The 22,399-nt window shown below is 36.0% G+C and overlaps 1 protein-coding gene across 3 annotated transcripts in view; it reads left to right on the top strand.

The window, feature by feature from the left end:
* Positions 1-22,399, top strand: part of LOC127450321 (centrosomal protein of 112 kDa-like) — a 291,075-nt gene that overhangs the window by 107,933 nt on the left and 160,743 nt on the right. The gene's annotated exons all lie outside the window — the stretch shown is intronic.

Here is a 22,399-nt window from a genome sequence, read left to right as displayed (position 1 = left end):
TTGATTGAATTTAAAGAGCATCTATTATTGTTTTTCAAATATTACCTTTCATGTAGTGTGTTATATAGCTGTTTGTGAATGTAAAAAATTCTGCAAAGTATCAAAAATCAAAGTGCAGGACAAACAGATTTATTGACTCCCAAAAGAAAGAACCGATTCTGAACACCTGAAACGAGTCGTTAGTAATTCCAGACTTACTTCTTGTACTAACCTACGTAATTTGGTAACAAAAAAACCCGCCTCTGGTCTTCATTGGCTTTGACCCGCCCTCAGACACTACACTAAGCGGTAGACCAATCACAACAGACTGAGACATCTGACCAATCAGAGCAGAGTAGGCTCTCTGAAAGGAGGAGTTTAGAATGAATCCTTTAGAACGGATCATTGAAGGAGTCGTTTTTGACACTGGGAATAAAAAAAGGTAATGCTGCAATTTAAATTATGAACAAATGAAAGTGTTTTTTGACCTTGGATGCATGTAAATCTATTGTATGAGACCTTTAAAACAAAATTAGGCACGTTTAAAAACCATAATAGGTGCTCTTTAAACTGGACAAAGCATAAACCTTAAAAACAGCACTTGTTCCATGCTGTCCCAACTTTTTTGGAACTGGGGTTGTAAATAAACTCACCAGACATCCTCACTAATCTGCAAGTTGTATGAATGACTAGTTGATTACTTGACCATTCTGACCGATCAGTAACAGTGCCATGTCTCTGGTGGGCATGTTGAACGTGTTTTGCTTCTTTGTGTGAGTGATAAAGTGAGGCCAGACCAACAGAAAGAGGGTTTGACCTGAAGTGTGTGATTTCTGTCTCAGAACACTATCCTAACCACTTCCACATCTCCCGCTGCATTCCTGCGGTGGGGAACGGGAACACCACATCTAAAGGCTCTGCTGAGGGCCAGGAGATGGCCTTCCTAAAACAGGGCTTAGAGCATAGCCTCTTCCACAGCCCCATAATCCAGTCCAGACCACAGCATTGCTCACATTCTGCCTGTACACAACAATACTACGACACTGCTCGATTATGTGGCTGTAGAGCTCTGATGGAGGCAGTGCTGGCTCATATCAAGTGAGCTATGATAGCATTAGTGGTGTTTGCTAAGGCAAAGAATCACTTTTACTATTGCTCATGTATAGGGTTAGTGATTTGAACAAACCCTTAAACCTAGTATTAAACTTCAGCAAGTCCCTCGACCTGCACTGTTTGTGCTTCACACTCAGTCTTGTTGAGGAGAGTTGTGCCATGGATGAACTTTGTAAAGGACGTAAATTGGAAATATAAGTCTGGCTGTTGTCAAACCTTATCGTGAACAAAGTTAGAGAAGTGTCTTTCAAATGAATCCACAAAAAGTAACCTACATGTACCTTATATTGACACAATGTGTAACTGATGCAAGACGAGACTGTCATATAGGCACTGTCATTTTACAAAATTATGTTTGAAACATCTTAATGTAACTGATGTATGATCTATTTTCAGTTTTCATTATGTTGTAAATATGTACCGTTTTAATAATATCTGTAAAGAAACTGTTTTATCATATTCATCTTTTAGTACTAGCAAAGTTTCACATATGTAAGCGTAAATTCTTCTGACATTTGTTGATGAAATTAAGCAGTAATTTGAAACGCGCTCTGCGTCTGAAGAAACTTGTTTGTCAGAATACAGTTACTTTATAACATTCTGTTAGATTACTTTTATTTCACGATTTTTTGATGATTTTTGTTTTGTTTTGTTCGTTTATTACCATTTGTTGTGGTTTCTATCTATTTATTACACTGGAAATGCGTGCTGCTTGGTTTTGATAAGATTTGTAAAGAAACTGGAAAACAGTTTTATCTAATTAATCTTTTATTACTTATGGCAAAGTTTCACACACATACCTAAGTTAACATTTTCCAATCACAAAGCACATTTTATAGCATTTCTTTTTTAATGGCATACTTTGAAACTGAAAGCAAATAGAGTGAGGAAAACACTTGTTTTTTGTGCTTATTTCAATATTTGTAGCTGATATTAATCATTTATTACTATTTATTATGGTTTTTATTTTGTATTAATTATTAAAGCCCATAATTGTATAAAAGCACTTACATTAATTCTTCTGTTAAAACTCATGTATTATATGAGCTGTAACGTTGTTTAGATGGTAATCTTTACTGTCGTTTTAGGGATTGTTGACATTTACAAAGCAGTTTCAAAATTGGCTAGAACTTTACACAGCAAAGGTTGGTAAGTGATTTTATCACACTAAAATTGTTTATATGTACATTTTTTATATCAAGTGGGTATACTTTTCAGACAGTGAGTATTTTAGGGTTTAAGGATTGGACCCCATTCACTTCCATTGTAAGTGTCTCACTGGAACATAGATTTTTGCTTTTTTTAAAGAAAAGGAAGGTCAAGTCGAAATAAATTTGGGGTGATCAATATTATGCCACAAATGCTGTCGATTGAGCTTAATTGTCCAAACAAGCTGGTAACCATGACTCTCTTAATAATTAAAAAGCCTTCATTATCACACAGCTACATACAAAAGGGAGGGGAGGGGGGGAGAAAAAAGAAAAAAAACCTACGTCTTTCAGTAGGAGCCTTTATAAGAGCTAGGGATGCGCCGATACCATACCTTTGTTGTTGTTGTTTTGCATAATCAGTTTAGAATATCTTTACATTATTGTGTGGAACTAATTGGGTGTACTCTTTAATATGTAAAGAAACACAAACCTCTAACTACACATTATTTCAATATAAATGTATAGCTTAAGAAAAACTTTTATTAGTAACTAGTATACTGGATAATGTAGCAGCAAAATTAACAGTAATTCCAGTATAAGTCATCAGTAGAAAGTTTTTTTTTAACCTGTATCTGGACTTTTGTTCAATTTAGTTGTAAGATATCAGCTCACTTTTCATTCACAGTTATTTTTTGGAACTCATTCAACTTAAGTATTGTTATAAATTGTAAACAAATACTACTACTACTAATAATAATAATAATACATTACTATTATTACTGACTTTTAATTGTAATTTTAAATACAACAGTAATATATTTAAATCGTGCACTTTTTAAACCCTCACGCTTTTATTTTGACATTCTGAACTCTCCAGGAAGTCCTGTATGTGCCTGTTTGTAGGAAAGTTCACGGTATTTTAATTCGCTTCTTATTCAGATTCTGGTAAAATGCACCTCTGGCGCTGTTATATATGCATATAAATTAACCAAACTTTTGAGCATCTACATCTGAGATGTTCTTTGTGAGAAGCGCTTAAATATTGCGCACCGCGTGAAGGCTAAAAATAGCCGCGGGTGTGTGTAAACAGAGCAGCTCCATTCACTAACGTGCTGCACGTGCATTTCATTTACTTATTAAACACAGCCTTTTGTGATTCACAGAGCTATTGCACATCTTCAAGTAACTTTGAATAAAATGCACGAGTCATATGAACTACTTTAATTGAGCTTGACAGTAACGAACATGACTAACACACAGTATCGGATTTGGATCGGGCTCGTCAGACTGATACGCGATCCGTTTAAATACGTCAGTATCGGAGATTATACCGATCCAGGTATCGGATCGGTGCATCCCTAAATAGTTTTTTATTACCATTTTTATGTAGCCATGTAATAATAAAGGTGTTTTAATGATTAAGAGTTCCATGGTTATCCAGCTTGTTTTGGACTATATGAACCCTTGACCAGAGCACCTTAAGTTTATACCCCACTTTTGAAGCAGTCTCTATTGCTGCAACCGGAGCCTGGCCCATATCTTGAGACTAGTATATCATAACCTAGTGGTGGACTTTCTTGAATTGGGTCAGTTAGCAACCACCTAGCAACAACCCAGAACACCTTAGAAACCATATATCAATGACCGCAACACCCAAAGATAATGCCACAAGTTTTGCATTGCCAAGCCAAAAAAAAAAAAAAAGAAAAAATGTTAAAGGCTGATAATGTTTCAGTTACCAATGTTTGTCATTGTTACAGCACAATGAAAACTATAAAGACTTTAAATGAACTCACCATTTTATATCATATTTTTAACTATTACATTAGTCTTAGTTGTGTGTTACAACAAATCATTCCTTTGTCACAATTTAAGCAACAAATCTAATAGCAGTTGTGTTTGGCAGCTTTTTAATTAAAAAAAAAAAAGAAGAAGAAAAAAAGGACTGAAATGTGAAAAATATCTTTAAGTGAAAGAAATCACGTCTGGCTGTCACTGGCACGCATCTAATTTAAAATTGTTCCAGGACGTTTTGTGTTTCATGTTCCAACAGTGCAACATTTTCTTTCATCTGAAGAGTTGCGCTTTTTTTTCTCTCTCTGTCATGGCTTTAAAGTGTCGACATGAAACGAGTGCTGTTATCTGACGTACGCATTAGTGCTCCAGACACACACAGATTAGGCTGAATAAATTACCCTCCGCAAGAGTTATGAACAACACATTTGCCCGTGTGTCAATAGGCAGCTGCTTCCTCATCGAGCTAATTAAACAGTCACTGGACTAACGAGCACCCGGGATCCCGCTCTGCTACCTGCCTGCCGTTAAGGCAGCTTTTGGCTGCTTTAAAGTCAGCGCGGAACTTCAAATGGCCAACCAGCGCACACATCAAGAGAACACCGCTTGATAGCGCAGATCAGAGGATGAGCGGTGAAATTTAAACAAGATGAAAAGCATTAAAAGCAGGCTGCTCGGCGCATGAAATGGAGGCTGGTGTGTTGGAGTCTATAAAAGTGTATGCAATATTTACCATATCTTACATCATGTTTGCGTGTTAAGTATTTAGGCTTTTGGTGGCAAGGAATAGTTCACCTAGAAAATACTCATCATTTACTCACCCTCTTGTTGTTCCAAACCCATACGACTTTCTCCGTTCTATAGAACACAAATGGAAATATTTTGTAGAATATCCTTGCTGCTCTTTTCTCTATAATAAAAGTCCGTGGGGACTGGGTCTGTCAAGCTCCGAAATAAAAAATAAAGAAAAACACCATAAAAAAGGCCATATGACTCATTAAAGAATATTTGGGGTTCAATACAAGTTAAGCTCAATCGATAGCATTTGTGGTATAATGTTGATTACCACAAAAAATAATTTTGACTGGCTCATGGTGTGTTGTGCGTGAATAGCGTGGGACTCCACACGCGATACGTTTCCGCGGTAACGGGCTCAACAAGCCATGTGATAAGATGTGCGGATTGACTTTCTCAAACGCGGATGAAACTGAGATTCATCCTCCGCCACCTGGATTGAGGTGAGTCACTACGCCACCACGAGGACTTTGGGAATTGGGCATTCCAAATTTGGGAGAAAAAAAAAACTTCACTGAACAAGTGAGTGCGCACATCCACGTCAATCACCGATCGCAATGGAGAAAGGGAGCGCAATCACATTTATTAAACTCGTGCAACATCATATCGTGCTTTCCGTTTCAATGTAATCAATAGTGCAGCTTTCATTGATGTCACGCTGATGTCTCAGAGGTCAAAGTGTGCAGTTTAAAGTGTTTTAGATCGTTTCTCTTCATGTAAGCACATTTAATACAGTGAGCACCGGAATGAGACTTTTCAGTGCGAGAGAAAATCTGCACTGTGTTTACAGATAATTGTACTATATTAAACTGTATATAATGCTGAATATAATGTATAATAATGTTAATGGTCCTGATATTTGATTGTCCTGATAATGCCAAATGTAATGCCTGAATCCCCCAGTGAATTTATACGATGGCAAACATTAGCATACACATATTTTTGAAAAGAATATTGTAGAAACATGTAATCAGTGACAATACTATTTTAAAACTTACAATATTAATTAAAAATACTTAAAATGTATGTAATCAATGACAGTGTACAACCATATGTACTGTATCTAACATAATTATGAATTTTTCAGCTGGACAGCATTATTAATAGGCCAATTTCTATTCTAGTGTCACCATTGCCGAATGTTTTGTCCCACTCCATCCCCAATGGATAATTTTACTCTTTAATGAACAGAACCTTTTTTTAAATTTTACAAGTAAAGGAAAGGAACTTGTTTGCATATGTCCTGAAAGTAATAATAATAAAGTCAAACTTAACTTTTCATGATTCAGGCTTTGCAAAGTTTTGTGCGAGTTTAGAATCATGCATTTAGTAATGTGAATCGAACCAAATCCTTACGCCCTTTATCATTTCTGTTTTTAAAAAAATCATATTTTAATAAAATACAGGATTTTATTTTCTCATTTTTATCTTATTAATCGAAAAAATAATGGAAAATTAATCAGTTATCAAAATAATCGTTAGTTGCAGCCCTACTTCATTGTAAATGCCTACAGTTCTGATTGGCTAACAACGTACAGCCCCTCAAATTCAGCCATATTTGAAACTCAATAGGAAGAGAATAAACAAACTCTTCACAACATTATAAAACTAAATTTCAGGGTTTACACATAATGCACATCCAACATATTTAATCTGAATATATTAAAGTCTCAAGCACATCAGCCCCATAAACTATCAGACAGTCATGACATTTGAAATATTCATGAATTAAACTGTTTACTCATGATTTTGCAGTCAAGTCCAAGTGTTTTTAACTTCCCCATTCTTCAATAACAGTTCCTTTGCAAAGCTTGAATCGTATTATGACTGGTTCACAAGCAGTCGACGCTGATATTAGACACATAAACACACAGTCCATAGCACGGTAAAACATAACGCACACACACTGGTGCACTGAGAAGCAGATCGGCAGAAACATATCCAAACAGTCAAAGATGTCCAGCAAGTGCTTGTTTACATACACCAACAATTAAAAAAAGTGCAGATGGGTGCAAGAACTGCAAGACGCAGAGCAGCTGAAGGAAGCCGAACTGAGTCTCCTTTTCTGACAACGGTCAAAGACGTCCGTGTAATGCATGTTATATGCATAAAAAACTTCAAAATAGTCCAGATGGGTCCCCTTTGGTGTTCAGGAATAGTTGGTCACACTAGGCCTGTTTCTCCCCCTCTCTGTTTACGATACAAACTGAACGGCAGTGGGCGGGCGATGACACATGTTGTGGAGCGTGTAAATACAACTGACCAGTGTCTCGTGACGTCATGAACACACAGTTTTGAAAATGAGACATTTCAAAAAGGTGGCAACTATAAATGCTCTTTTTAGACTGGGGAGGAAGTTTTAAGTTCTGAAATTTACAGTATGTTTTTATAGTGCAGTTAACTCTTATATGTCTTAATATCAAGGAAAATTACATTTTCCATTTCATAACCCCTTTAAAAAATATATATATTTTTTTTTTAAATAAATGTGTATAACAGTGAGGCACTTACAATGGAAGACAATGGGGCCCATTTCTGGAGGGTTTAAAGGCAGAAATGTGAAGCTTATAATTTTATAAAAGCACTTACATTAATTCTTCTGTTAAAACTCATGTATTATTTGAGCTGTAAAATTGTTTAAATAAATTTTTGCGGCAGACTTCTAACCTTGTTACCGACTTTCACAGGTTTTACGGTTGAATTATAAAAGATAGAAAAGGTTAGTATGTAATTTTATTACACTAAAATCCTGTTTACATGCATATTGTCTACATCTTGTGGCTATAGTTTTGAAACAGAATTTAACATTTACAGATTCGCCCAATTTACTTCCTTTGTAAGTGCCTCACTGGAACCTTTTCTCTTTTTTTTTTCTTTTTAAGAAAAGGAGGGACAAGATTAAGTAAATGTTTTGGCAATCACTGTTATGTCACAAATGTATCAGTTGAGCTTAAGTTGTATTGATCCTGGAATATTTATTTAATATAATAAACTTCCCCTGCACCAAAGTTTTGAAATGGACAAAAGCTGAATGGTCCAAAAAATTGTCATCATCAAACGCCATTGGCTCTCAATAGTGCCATATTTGAATAACAAATACAGTTTTGGTCATTTTGTGAACATAAAGCTATCGTGTGACTTGAAGTACATTTCATGCGTCATAACGACTACTTTTATTGCTTTTTTGAAACTTTGGAGCTTGACAGCCCCACTCCCCATTCACTTAAATTATCTGAAAATCAACAGCCAGGATATTCTTTTAAAATTCACATTTTGTGTTCCATTGAGGAGAAAAAGTCGAAATGATGGTAAGGAAGGCCTGTCCACACAAATCAAATATAATTGGAAAACTCATTAATTACGCTACTTTTACGCTTCTCATCCACACTGGAACAGCGTTTTCCTCCACCGAAAATAGAGACTTCTGCAAAAGCTACTCATTAACACATACTTTGGAAAACTATGATGTTAAGAAACTGAAAATGGAGGTTTCAAACGGAACCAGATTAGTGTGAACTTGATCCTAGAATCTTAAACATAGCGAAATTAATGCATTTTCAAACAAAAACATATTAGTGTGTATGTGAAAAATGAAGACATAATTCAACTATTCCTTTTAAGCATATCTGTAGCCTGCCTATGCAGCCGTTTAATATGCGCATATGCATTTGTACTTGCATGTGTGCAGACGCAAGCAGCTGGTGTGCTGTTTGTTTGTCCCATCAAAAGAGCCGCCCCCTGCCAGTGCAAATGAGAATCGGTGCATTGTTTAACTTTCTGTTGCTATGGCAATGCCATAGAAGAGCTACAGCACTTGGGAACAGAATAAAAAGTTCAAAGTTTGTGTCTGTCATCAGTCTGCCTGTTTGATCATCAGAGGACATGAGTATACATGAGGAACATTTGTGCTCTGAATGCAGAACTGGAATCGGTTTTAAATGTTGTTATTTTGACGAAGCATTACTGAAATTGTTGGAGCTCAAAATTCTTTGAATTTCCTGCTTCCCTCCAACCCCAACATATTCACACATAGTTTGGTTATTTGTAGCAATGACAACTGCAATATACAACTCAATTCACTCAAGAACAATTCAGATAATGACAAGCAAATTGTCAGTAAATCTGCACAGTGTGAATAGAAAAGAACTGGACAACTAGATCTTAATTGTCATCAATCTCTTTTGGACACTGACAGCTCATCTGAGATGTGGTGCTATAAAATGACAGAAACAGATATGTGTCTTGACTCATTTGCAAATGAAACATAATTGGCAGTTTCAACTAAACTCCTCTCGATAACTAATTTCCCATCACTGCAAGTGGCAGAAACATATGTTGTTCTTGCAGCATGACAGTCAGTGTAAGTTTGCATGAGGGGAGTGCCACAAGGCTATGTACTAGGCCCACTTATGTTGTTCCATGTCTGCAGCTGTGGCTCTCTTTGAGTCTCTACTGCATCCCACTCCAGCTCTGGTGGGGGCGGGAGGGAAGGGGGCACATCCCTGGGGATTCAGAGGCCAACATCAAACGAGCTAATCACTGCACTCCCACCAGATCAGACAGAGCATAAGAATAGGAAAGAAAACAAACCAGCTGGCCCTGAACTCTGTTTCTCATTTTAAAGCTGATAGTGTTGCATTCCCTGGATGAACCACCTATTAAACTAATCATTTTTGTTTGCACAAATTTCCGCTCCTATCCAAACATGAATTTGCTGAGCTCCTACAAACATAGAAGAGGTTAATTGTATTTGGATATGTATTTTTGTGAGCACTGTTCCTTCGAGGTTTTTTGAGTCAATTCTCTAAGCTAGAAAGAGTCAATTCTTTGTGCATGTTTGAAATGGCATAATACATTTGCTATATTTAGAATATGTTTGCTGTGCACAGTATGCAAATTGTCTGTATGCATGGAAATCCCAAATGACCTACCATCCACAGTTTTCCTAACCAATGATTCTGATTGCCACTGGACTGTTTTATGGTTTATGGTGTTTAAGCAATGTAAAAACTACTGAAACGAGTGATCCAGATGGAGAACAACAACCATTTAAGTGGTTAATGATAGCCCAGCTACTGTAATATGAACGGAAAAAGAAAAGGTAATTGTGACTCTAAAGTATCAGTACTTTGGAGCCACAAGTTTTTTTTTTTTTTTTTTTTTGTTTTTTGGCTTTTTTTATTTTTTTTACAAATGTAATATGCTAAACATTAAAATGATCTGCTAAAAACATTTGCAGATGCGAGTGAAAACACTTCTGCATTGAGAAAAAAAGGTGGATATATGCCAAAATGTGTAGGATAGGGCCAGAGAGCACTGCGTGATAAATTGTATCCCACATGTATCAGCGATTATGCCACATTTCACTGTTTTTTCAGCATCTTGTGCCATAGGCTCCATGTTTTTAAGACAGCATATCAAGTTAGATGTAAAAAAAACATGTTTCAAGCCCCCCGAATACAGTTCTCTTCTGAGCAGTTTACTCGCTCTTGTGAAAACAAGAACGTGTCCTATGTTAACGGCCCCTTTGACTTAAATATACTGTATTTCTGTTAAAAGCAGTTCAAGCACCCCAGACACCCCCCTCTCCTTTTGGTTTGTGACCTTTATTTGGTGTAATGGCCATGGAAATCAAGAAGTTCAGACACATTTGATGCCACCTTATCTCACGCCATATTCCTGTGCGCTGTCAGTATGTACAGCTGGAGTTTCGGGCTGTCTGAAGATTGAGATGTGTTATTAAGAGCAGCTTCAAGTTTAGCTGTTGTAGAACACTGTATATATTGTCTGATGATAGCATTGTTACTCAAAGTCATCATTGGATCTATTATCAGCTCTAGTACATAGTTCACCCAAACATGAGAAAGTAAAGCTATATGAAGGTTATAGCGATCCTTCATGAGTCTCAAAGAATGAGTCAGTCCTGCCTGATTTAAACTCTGCAGTGTTGCATTTGCCAACAAACAAATATCATGTGCTGCTGTGTAAACACTGCATATAGCTGATTGAAATCTGATATCTGCTTTGATCTGTTAAGTTGATTCAACTACATGCTCAAACAACTCGTAACCCTAACCCAAAAAATGTTGTTATAAACAGTATTTTCTTTATTATGTAAAACATAAAAGGAGATATAAGGTAACTGCTGTTTTCCTTACAATGAAAGCATGATGTGACCATGTATCACAAGCCCTTTCGAAATTGAATCGTGCAGGATATGAATCATGGATATCGGTCATTTAATTTTGGCTCGTTAAAATGCTAATTCTTGAAATCAGCAATGGAATTACTATTAGTGAAATGATCCTTTTTGATATCAGTAATTACATTTATGTGACGATTAATTATTAAACAAATAATTTTGATTATGACTATTAATTGTCTGTTATAAGGCTCTTTCAGGGCTTTCATGATTAATTGTCATATACATTGTCATACTGTATTTATTAAGGTGCATGTGTGCTTAATACACCTTAAGAAGTCTTTTTTACTTTTTTCTATGCAAATCAAATAATAGAATAGGGATATAGAATTTCTTTTTAAAGCATTAACGTTTGAATGACATGAAAAATCTTTTCAATGTCAAAGTGATTCTAAATACTTAAAATATGTCTCTCTTTTTAGTCAACTTCAGTTTTGGTCAATTTTACATTTACATTGTTGTTTTCAGAACACACAGTTGTTGTGTGTTCCAAAATTTACATTGTTGTTTATACACACAGTGTTAATGACACTGCGTGTCATTAACACTGTGTGTATAAACCGTCTATGACCAGTTATATTTGCCATTACATGATTGTTTAAAGTGAAGCTGTTTTATATTCGTTTGTTTATATTTTCACAGGAGTTTAGCGCTCAGTACCGCCGCTCCCTATACGCATACTACGCAGTCTGTGTAGGGCACCAACTGTCTGCACAATAATCACAGTTATCTCAAATAACCGCTTTTACATCAAATAACTGTGATCAGACGATTGTTTAATAATCGCGACAGGCCTACACTCTGGGTTTGGTTAGAAAAAAAGTCGTTTTGATCTATAACTGCATTATCACTTGTAGAATTTCACAGTGATCTGTAATCCTTTCACAGAAGGCAATTACATGTATCAATTATTAATCTCTTATAGTTGGAATCCCAAATATACACATCAGCTGTGTACTTCTTGCTTGTAAAAATGATAATGTTGATATCAATAATTACATTGTTATTTATTGTGCAAATGTCTAGTGCTGATATCAATGATTTCATTTGGTTTTCACTAGTGGCAATGTTAATTTCAGATGTCCGTATTGTGATTGTAACTACTAAGAAAGCCTTTTGAGATATTTTTAATTACTCTTCAGTTTGATGATTTCTAAAATCCATTGACATATATCTTAACATTGCCACTAGCGAAAACCTAAACAGGAAAAAATAGCATTTCCATTAGTAGTCCAACATTTGCATTTTACCTAGTGGAAATTGAATTATAGATATCTTTAATTTGTATAATTCATGAGATTAAATGTGGAAAGTACTTTCAAGTTAGACCACAGGCTGTCAAGCTCCAAAAACAACAAAAAAGCACCATATTCAATAGTTTTGTGCGAGTTACAGACTAAATTGAAATTATTATTTACTGAAAACTTCCCATCTGCCATGGTTCTAAAATAGAATTTGCGCTCACATTTTTTAATGCGTCATGTCACGATCGGTCACGTTGCACACAAGAGCCAATGACATGTGGCATCAATTACGTCAAACTAGCGCTAGGTCCTAAGGGACAATTTGTCATTTGAACACTATAGCGTGGATTATATTGCTGTTGTCAGTGAATAATGACTTAAATTTTGATCTGTTCCTCACACAAAGCTATTTTATGACTTCAATGATTTGGAATATAATGCACCAATTGTATGGTCTGATTTTATGATTCTTTGTTGGTGGTTTTTATGGAGGAAAGTAAAAAAATTAATATCTCCTTTCACTTTCATTATATGGAAAGAACTGCTTGGACATTCTGCTAAACATCTCCTTTTGTGTGTCATGAATAAAACTCATATGGGTTTAGAACAACATGAGGGTTAGTAAATCAGAACTATTCCTTTAAAAGCACTTGTCCTTCAGTTGCATGTGTGGCAATAACACACTTTTATTCCCCTCATCTGTTTTTACTTTTTGCAGTTATCTGCAGATTTTTGTTTTTGTTTTTTTAACTTTGAATTGTTTATGAATTATGGTCTGCATACATGTGTGGTTAGTACATGCCTAATGTTCTGAAGCATTACTGTAAATTACTTATAAAGTGTCCAGAACACATTGAGAGCAGTCTGTTCAGTTGGGGATTCACTCTCTATTGCTAGGAGAGAAGCGAGAGGCGTGCTGCATAGAAATGGAAAAACAAGCCTCTGGTTCATGCATCTGAAAGCGTTTAAATCACACAGTCACTCTTTCCACACAGCATTACATCCATACCATCAGCTGCCTGCACGCCCCTGTTCCGCCTGTAGGGGGCTCCATACAGACACACTGCTCATCTGGGACAGCAGGCGAGCTCAAAGCTAAAACTATTTTAGAATGGCATACTAACATACTACTCTTACTGTTTTGTAGTATTTGTAATGTGCGTAGTATGCAAATTTATATGCATTAAGTATCTGGGCATACTACAGACTACAGAAAATGTACACACTATGCACAGTATACATACTATATACTGCAGAAAGTAGTATGCTATTCCGAACATAGTCTAATTCCCTGTGTTTGGAATTTCCTCTGGAATGTTTAAAGGTATGCAGATGTTGTTTTGTCTTATCGTATGCAAACCACATCTTTGAATAAATCAGCCCACATTTTAAACAGACATTTTATGGCATGTGTCACTGCATGTGTGTTTTGCACTGGGAATGACACTGATTAAGAGGCGTTCTCAATGTAATCCCACCCAAGAGTTACACACTTTACTAATTCAGCAGCAGCACATACTCCTGGTGGTCCACACCATCAAGACCATCACAAATTAATGCATGTTATCAGACTAACAATGTACCTTTTTTATTTGGGTCAGATACGTGATTGCATGTCTATTTGGGTCAATGTGAAGTTACAAAAGCATACATTTCGTAGTTAAACAGTCAGAATCCACAAACTATTTTCTCCCCATCAAAGCTTGTCAGAGCTGATATTTTTTGACAGCATACAGGCAGAGGAACATGCATATCGCTGGCACGCTCCACTGCATATTGATTTCATGATGTTGAATCTCATACTTTGGAGACTATGTTCAAAATGTGAGTCTAGCTTGCTACTTACTATGCCTATACTGTTTTGAACAATTTATTAACCATTAAAGACCTAGGTTGCTAACCGATGCTATGTGCTTCTGTAGAAGCCATCAGTCTGCATTATTTAAAAAAAAAACAAACAAAAAAACTTTATTTATAGGATTTCCTTATGAAAAACTTCACTACCCATGATCCTGAAGAGAGATCCACCAATCAGAGAATTGTGGGATACAAAACACAGCAAAAGAGCTCTGCAGCGATCGCCTGTTATATATTTATGTTTATCTGAATGTTTTGCAATAAACTTAAAACATATTGTTTTTATACTTAGAATAAACAACTTTAAATCAATAGTTTTATATTTTGTACTTTTTTTTCATTGTATTACATCATTTGCAATGCTTCATGGGATTGTAGTTCATTCCCACATGAAAGATGTTAAGTACATAGTACCTTTGTCTTTTTTTCTGATCTTCATATACTTTTTTTATTTGCTTAAATGTGCTCTAATTTTTTTATTTTTATTTTTTATTTTTTTATTTTTACCCCATAATTTTTAGTTACCAATGCCATTTTAGATATTCACTATCAACGGTCAGCCATGATTCATTTGATTCATGACTGAAAAAGTCGAATAACGATGTGCTTACTGAGAACAAGTGAGTAGTATTTGGCTAGTCATGTGATCCCAGCATGGCATCCCTGTGAGGGGACCCTCTTACTGGTTAAACAGCTTACTGCTTACTGATATGACTGGAGTCTTCACCTCATGTTATTGATAATGATTGTATACATGTGTTTCAAAATTACAATTCATTTCTTTAACAGTTAGAATCTTTAATGATGAAAAAAAAAGTGCACCTTTAAAATCAAAGTTTGTAAATGTTGTAATCCTCGAAGCTTGCTGATTTCATTCATATCTTAGAACTCTTTAATGAACCTTTTGAAAATCCCTATTGAATATATATATATATATATGGGAAAACTACTTAAAAAACAAAAACAAAGTGTGTAGCACTGTCTGCAAATGTTTTAAATAAAAATATCTGTTTTGCATTTTAAATAGGGATGCACCAATATGAACATTTTTGGCAAATGAAATACTGATTTTGCCACTTACTCGCCTTATTTTGTCATAAGAACATGGTTTTGCTTAGGATTTATGCTTTTAAAAAATGTACCAAAAGGCACAAAAGCTATTTTATAGTTCTAACAACAAATCATTTCCATTAAACATGGTTTGGATTTGTTGAACACATGACAGGACAAAAGTTTAAGAGAGACACAATAAAAGATAAAGATTAACCTTCAGCCTTGTGCGTAACACCCCACTCTGTTCATATTATATGTATTTTTGTTAAATGCAAATAAATTTTTTTTTAAAAAAAAACAGTGATTACATGACGTTTGATGTGGGGCAAAGGTTATTTTGCACTTCTAAAACATTTTTGCACTTCCTAAACAATTTAACATTTATGATAGAACATTAAAGATTCATACTGTGCATTCGGCATCTTTACTTTTTCGAACTTCATTTATTCTAGTAGGTATTTATTTATATTACACACAGAAAAAAAATATTTTAAACTTTATACAATGTAATAAATGTACATAATTCTAAATAAACCATCAGTCTTTCATATCGCCGTTTTCATTCTTATGACTGGTTTGCAGATGGTTTTAATTTGGTCAATAATTGGCCGATAAATAACTGTAGACAATGCATCAGTGCATCGCTGATTTTTAATGAAATTTTGTGGAGAAATGTCTTTCCTTTTGGCAGTCTGCACAAATAATTAGTCAGTAGGAGATTAAAAAAAATTGCAGCTGATAATCTGGTTCATTCATCACAATGGAAATGGATACACTGCTCTACAAATGCAAAATGCAGTAACTACACCCAAATTTGAATTGAGAAAAAAAAGTTGGTGAGTGGGTGGGGAGGATGGATTTTCCAGCCAGATGTGTTGTACATACACTTGGTAATGTACTGATTAGATATGTACATGAATCTGAGCATTGTTATGTCAAACCTGACTGTCACAGGACAGATCATAGTCTAAGAGATCACATTTAGTCACATGGTATGTCATCCAGGTATTCTACGCATATGGAAAATTCATGCACAGTATCCATACTATATACTGCAGAAATGGTAAGAGTAGTGTGGTAGTATGTTATTTCCTACAGTGCAGTTAAACCACCCACAGTACTGCCTTTTTTTAGTAGACCATGTACAAAATCACGAACAATCGTCAAATGTTCATCACCGAGAGCCGTGTTTGATCTATACCAGTTCTTGAATCATCTCTCTCAGCAGAATATTTGACCATGAGGGTGTTAAGAAGAGTTATTTTTGAACATTGTGTATTTGCATGCGTGGAATAAAGTGTGTGAGCGGCAGTGTTTCTCGCTCTCAGGAGATGCAGGAATGAGGCAACCCTCTTTTGAGGGTGCTGAACATTTTAGCTTTGCATGTTCTCTCTGGCTTTAATGTTCTCGACTCAGCTTTGATCTGCTGTGGATGTGTTATCATTCCCTCATGATGAGCTCATTGAGTAGACGGCCTTTGGCTTCAGTCTGCTGTGTAATCCACCTGGAATCCATATGTCCCACTGTGTGTGTTTAAAGCCAATGTCCAGAGATGGCTGAATGTTGAAGGCCAAGTGTAAATCAGAAATGAAGATGCGTGTATATCATTTGGAGTTTGTTATAGGTCTTTAGGCTGAAAGCATTATTCAGACCTAGCGCTGCTGGGTGATATATTGAATATTTATGATATATTCAGTATTATTTTGTTGACAGCATAAAATAAAACGTTATCAGGTTTGCGGTAATGTCGTTTTTTTATTTAACCAATTAAATTTCCTAAAGACCAGCTGTCGGGCTTTCCTGTAGCCCAGTTTTTGTCCCTGCTACCTTTGTGACAACTCACAAGTTTGAGAACACATACTAAGAGCCACGTCCATACTAATCCATTTACATCAGAAAACGAATTGAATTCACTGTTTGGAGCTCTCGTCCACACTGGAACAGCGTTTTCCTCCACTGAAAAAGGATACATATTTCTACATAATACATATTTAACTTCAGTAAAGAAGGCAAAGTCCATTTAAGGCTGTGTGGCTTAGGGTTGCTCCAATAACAACATTTTGGCTTCGGTACGATACCAGATTTTGGTCAAATAAAATGCTGTACAACACAGCTTCCCAGTATTGATTGATTCCCACTGTGTGCTGATTTTCAGTATACTTGCTTTTGTGATATTGCTTGCAGATAAAAATAATAATTATAATAACTAATTTATACAACCATTTAATATTAAATGATTGTATCAGTAGTATTATTGCTACTAATTTTAATAAAAAAAGAAACTTTTATAAACAGTAGTAATATTTTTTCTGCCGTAATGTCTTCAATTTCACGCATTCAGTTGAATAGAGCTTTAATTTTAGCGGAACTTTTATTTTGATGGACCTTTGAGTTTTTCCGTGTTTTGACGGTTGTATTTAACAATCTTCCAATTCCACATAAAATGCTGAAATGCTTGTGAGCTGGAATCTCAGAGCTACACGTTCACAGACAAAGCAGTGCGGCACTTTGATTACATTTTTGAATTTGTCAATGTCATTGATTTCATCGCAAAAACGTCACATCCCGTAAAAATTTTCTAGTAGCAATATAGCCTACTGTACTATGGTATCGGAATTAGCTACATATCGTACTGTTTTAATTGGTTTGGATTCGATATATTTCGTTAGTTCCTGTATGCCGTGCAACCCTTGTGGGGCTCAAGTGAATCATTAAGTAAACTAATAAGTTTACATGGATCATCCGAGAGAACTGGCTCACTAAAATTCATCTGAGTTCCCAATGCTAAATAGAAGGGAATATTTTATTGTATATTATATAAGGGCTTGTTTATTCTTAAAAGTCCTGGGCAGTGCACCAAATCTTTTTTCTGGTTAATTTTGGTTAAACAATAAACTGCATCTTAGATTTGATTAATTTAGGACTCTTTGTCTGTGCCTGTCAAAGTAAGGAAAGAATAATATATATATATATATTTTACATTCTAAAAATCAATTTTATAAACTATCGGCCTATTAATTGGTTATCGAACTTTCCCACCACCTTAGTTATCGATATCGGCAAAATCCACTATCGGTCGACCTCTATCACCCAGCCCTACTTATCTTTTTTCTATTTTTAGCAGATCATACCAACATGGTCACTTTTATGGAAGTGTGTGCTACCTCAAATAAACCAGCATAAATCTACTGCCTGTGGGGGGAATTGTTTGTGCAAATGTTTTTGTGTAGTAAAGCGAGTTATTGCTTTGGCCACAGGTTCTGTACAGCTTCCTTGTACTTTGGGTGCCAGATACTCAGACGTCTGACGGTTAAGAGCGGCTGGTATGAAATGAATGGGTGTGTTTGAATTAGCAGCATCTCCAGTGGTATTTACAGTGCGCGCTCCCCATCGAAGCACTTCGGAGGCGTCCTGTGGTTATGGAGGTTTGGAAAATGGACCCTCCTGTCTGACTTGTGGCTCGGCTGAAGTGCTGTCTCCCTTTCCTTAAGTTCCTTCCTTCTGCTTTCCCCCAAAAATCCCCTTGAAGAGTCCAGGATGAGAAGGATTTCTTCTGGTTTGACGGCACATCTTTAATTTGAGTCTCCTCATCTTCCACTGCTCTCCGAGCTCAAACCCCAGCCAAAGCCAACGGCCTCCGTGGAGCTGCCATTCCCCTCGCTGCTTTATTTGTCCTTCCTCATTCTGCCCCTCTGTGATGGATGGTGACTGATTGTCTGCTCCCCGCGGCTTCCAAGCCTAGGCTACGGTCAGCCTTGGTTGAGTTCTCACAGAGGTACACACATAAAAAGAAACCCGTAAGATGAACTTTTCCCTAATAGAAACGCTTTTGACATTTTTCATGTTAACATACACGAGATGAAAAAGATGCATCATAGCGATAATCGAACGGTTTTAATTAAAACATACTTTTGACGAAAATATGATGAAAGTAAATTATACAGGTACTTCAGACGAGATAATAACAATGCACTAACACTGTTTTACATATATTTATTTATTTTTGAATAAAGAAAAATTTAGAAAGAATTGATTTAATTAAACCAGTCATAGTATGCTGAGATACACTACCGGTCAAAAGTTTTGAAACACTTGACTGAAATGTTTCTCATGATCTTTTTGATATGAAGGCGTATGCTTAAATGTTTGAAATTAGTTTTGTAGACAAAAATATAATTGTGTCACCATATTCATTTATTTCATTACAAAACTAAAATGTAATAAAAAAAAATGTTTAAAAAAAAAGTTTCTGAAATTGACCAAATAATAAAGAAAAGCAGCCAATAAGTGCCCAACATAGATGGGAACTCCTTCAATACTGTTTAAATATCATCCCAGGGTGATACCTCAAGAAGTTGGTTGAGAAAATGTCAAGAGTACATGTCTGCAAATTCTAGGCAAAGGGTGACTACTCTGAAGATGCTAAAATATAACACAGTTTTGATTTATTTTGGATTTTGTTTAGTCACAACATAATTCCCAAATTCCATTTATGTTATTCCATAGTTTTGATGACTTTATTATTATTCTAAAATGTGAAGAAAAATAAATATAATAAAGAATAAGTGTTTCAAAACTTTTGACCGGTAGTGTGTGTGTATGTGTGTACATATATATATATAAATATAAATCACCAGACTTGAGCAATCTGGTAGCAACAAAGTCGCCGAAAATCTTGTAAGCGTGCCTGGACCGCCGGATTTCCGAGCGATGGACACCAGTTGGGACTGTAATGCATGAGGTTGAAGTGCATTGTTTTTTTCTGTTCTGTGGGTTGTTCAGGGTTTCATTGTTATATCAATGTTGAATTGTGGTCTATATAATTTAGCCTTGGGTGCACAATTTTTCTTTGCATGTCAATATGTCACACTTTAATATAGGTAAAATGTTTCTCTATATGTGAAATGTTAATGGGCTAGGGTACCACACAAAAAGAAGGAAGGTTGTATCTTTCCTTAAGTGTACAAATTTTTATATAGTGTTCCTTCAAGAAACGTACCTTTCTGCACAGGAAGCTGAAAAACTTGGCAGGGAATGGGGTGGGCATGTGTTTTGCGGTGCTGGTTCAAGTAAGAGCAGGGGGAGTCATTACATTGATAAGTAAGCATTTAAAATTTTATTGTCTCAAAACAGATTGAAGATAATTTAGGAAGAGTTATTATTGTTTTGTCTGAAATGCAGGGGCAAAATTTATTTTGTCTAATATTTTTGCACCCAACGTGATGCTCAGAACTTTTTTTATAGACCCTGAAGGAAAGTTACAAGCAGCTGGGATCCTCTATGATATGATTTTAGGGGGAGACTTCAATCTTTTAATGGATCCAGTCCTCGATCATAGTGATGCAAAAGTGTGTAGACTCTTTAGAGCAATGTTGACACCACAGAGGATGTTTAAAAATCTTGGTTTTACAGATTTGGATTACAGGCTTAGACTTCTGAATCCATCTTGGACCTTTATTCATCAGTTCATAAGATTTTTTAAAAAAAATTTTATTATATCTAAGTCACTTATTCCATCTGCCACTGACTGCTCAATTGGGAATATTTTAGTTTCAGATCATGCTTTTTTGTGTTTAGAGATGTTGCCGCATATAGAGAAAAGAAATTATATAGATGGTGCTTTAATACATCCCTTCTGCAGGACCCAGCATTTCAACAAATGTTAAAGACAGAAGTCAATGTTCATGTAGAAACCAATGTGTCCTCTGTGGGCGTTGTATGGGAAGTGCTTAAGGCAGTTCTTAGGGGCGGATCATACTATTATATGATTATTTTTGTCTTTGTAGGGGAACCCGGCAAGGTTGTCCCCTCTCCCCTTTATTGTTCTGTCTTGCCCTGGAACCATTAGCAGCCGCAATAAGAAAAGAGGATGATTTCCCTGGTATTGTAGCAGGTGGTGTGGTGCATAAACTTCTACTCTACGTAGGTGATATATTATTATCTGTCTCTGACCCCAGTAGACCTATGCCTAGCCCCCTTAAAAGTATACATTTTTTCTCCACATTTTCAGGATACAGGGTGAATTATTCTAAATCGGAAGCTCTTGCTCTGACAGCAAATTGCCCTACCAGAGCTTTTCAACCTGGTGCCTTTCAATGGCCCAAGCAAGGCATTAGGGATTTAGGCATTTTATTTCCAGCAAATTTGAGAGATTTAGTTGTAGTTAATTTTGACCCATTAATGAAAAGGTTCTCGTGTGATTTTGATAGGTGGGCTTCACTACATTTGTCTATGGCAGGTAAGGTCAGTGTTATAAAAATGAAATGTATCCCCAAATTTCAATCTAGTCAAGTCATTTTTATTTGTCTAGTGCTTTTCACAACACACAATGTTTCAAAGCAGCTTTACAGAAAATCATGCATTAACAATTTTTTTGTTTTTGTTTTTCAAGTTTGACCTTAATCACATTTTTTCTAAATGATTTAGTGAGGGGTTTGTGTTGGTAGTTCAGGGAACAGACACAGTCTCTATATGATATCTAGGTGATACAGTCTCTATGTGTTGTAGTTTATGTGACCTGTGTGATGTCTCAAGGCAGCTATAGCAGATGTTTGGATTAACCAGTTTGTCTGCTTCCTGACCTGGGCCCCAATTAGTCAAATACTATCACTATTAATCTTTGAGCCAAATTACTTGAGAGGAGAGCAGCACCTTTCCTGGAGGGATGGAGTCCATCTCTCTTTAGCAGGTCAGGTCTACCCCAAAAAACTCTTCCAATTGTCTATAAATCCTATGCTATTCTCCGGACACCACTCAGACATCCAGCCGTTCAGTGACACTAATCTACTATAAACCTCGTCACCACAACAAGCAGGGAGGGGTCAGTGCATATTACAGTGTCTGACATAGTTTTTGCAAGTTCAAACACCTCTTTAACATTATCTTTAGTGATCTTCGACTGGCGAAGCCGGATATCATTATTGCTGACATGAATAACAATTTGAGAAAATCTACATTTAGCATGAGCTAACACTTGTAAATATGATCTGATGTCATTTGCTCGAGCTACAGAAATGCATTTAACAATGGTGGCTGGAGTCTCTATTTCCACGTTCCTTACAACAGAATCACCAATTATTAAGGCTCAACATGATTTCAAAATGATTCTTAGTGGGTGCCTCACTGAGTGGGGAGAATCGATTGGAAACCCTAACAGGAACGGGAGAGTGGTATCGCTTTTGCTGAGCGAATATGCTGCCAAGACATCACCC

The sequence above is a fragment of the Myxocyprinus asiaticus genome, chromosome 13 (assembly GCF_019703515.2).
Source record: "Myxocyprinus asiaticus isolate MX2 ecotype Aquarium Trade chromosome 13, UBuf_Myxa_2, whole genome shotgun sequence".
Taxonomy (NCBI): Eukaryota; Metazoa; Chordata; class Actinopteri; order Cypriniformes; family Catostomidae; genus Myxocyprinus; species Myxocyprinus asiaticus.
The sequence above is the reverse complement of the archived record's forward strand: the minus strand, read 5'-3'. Positions and strand labels throughout refer to the sequence as shown.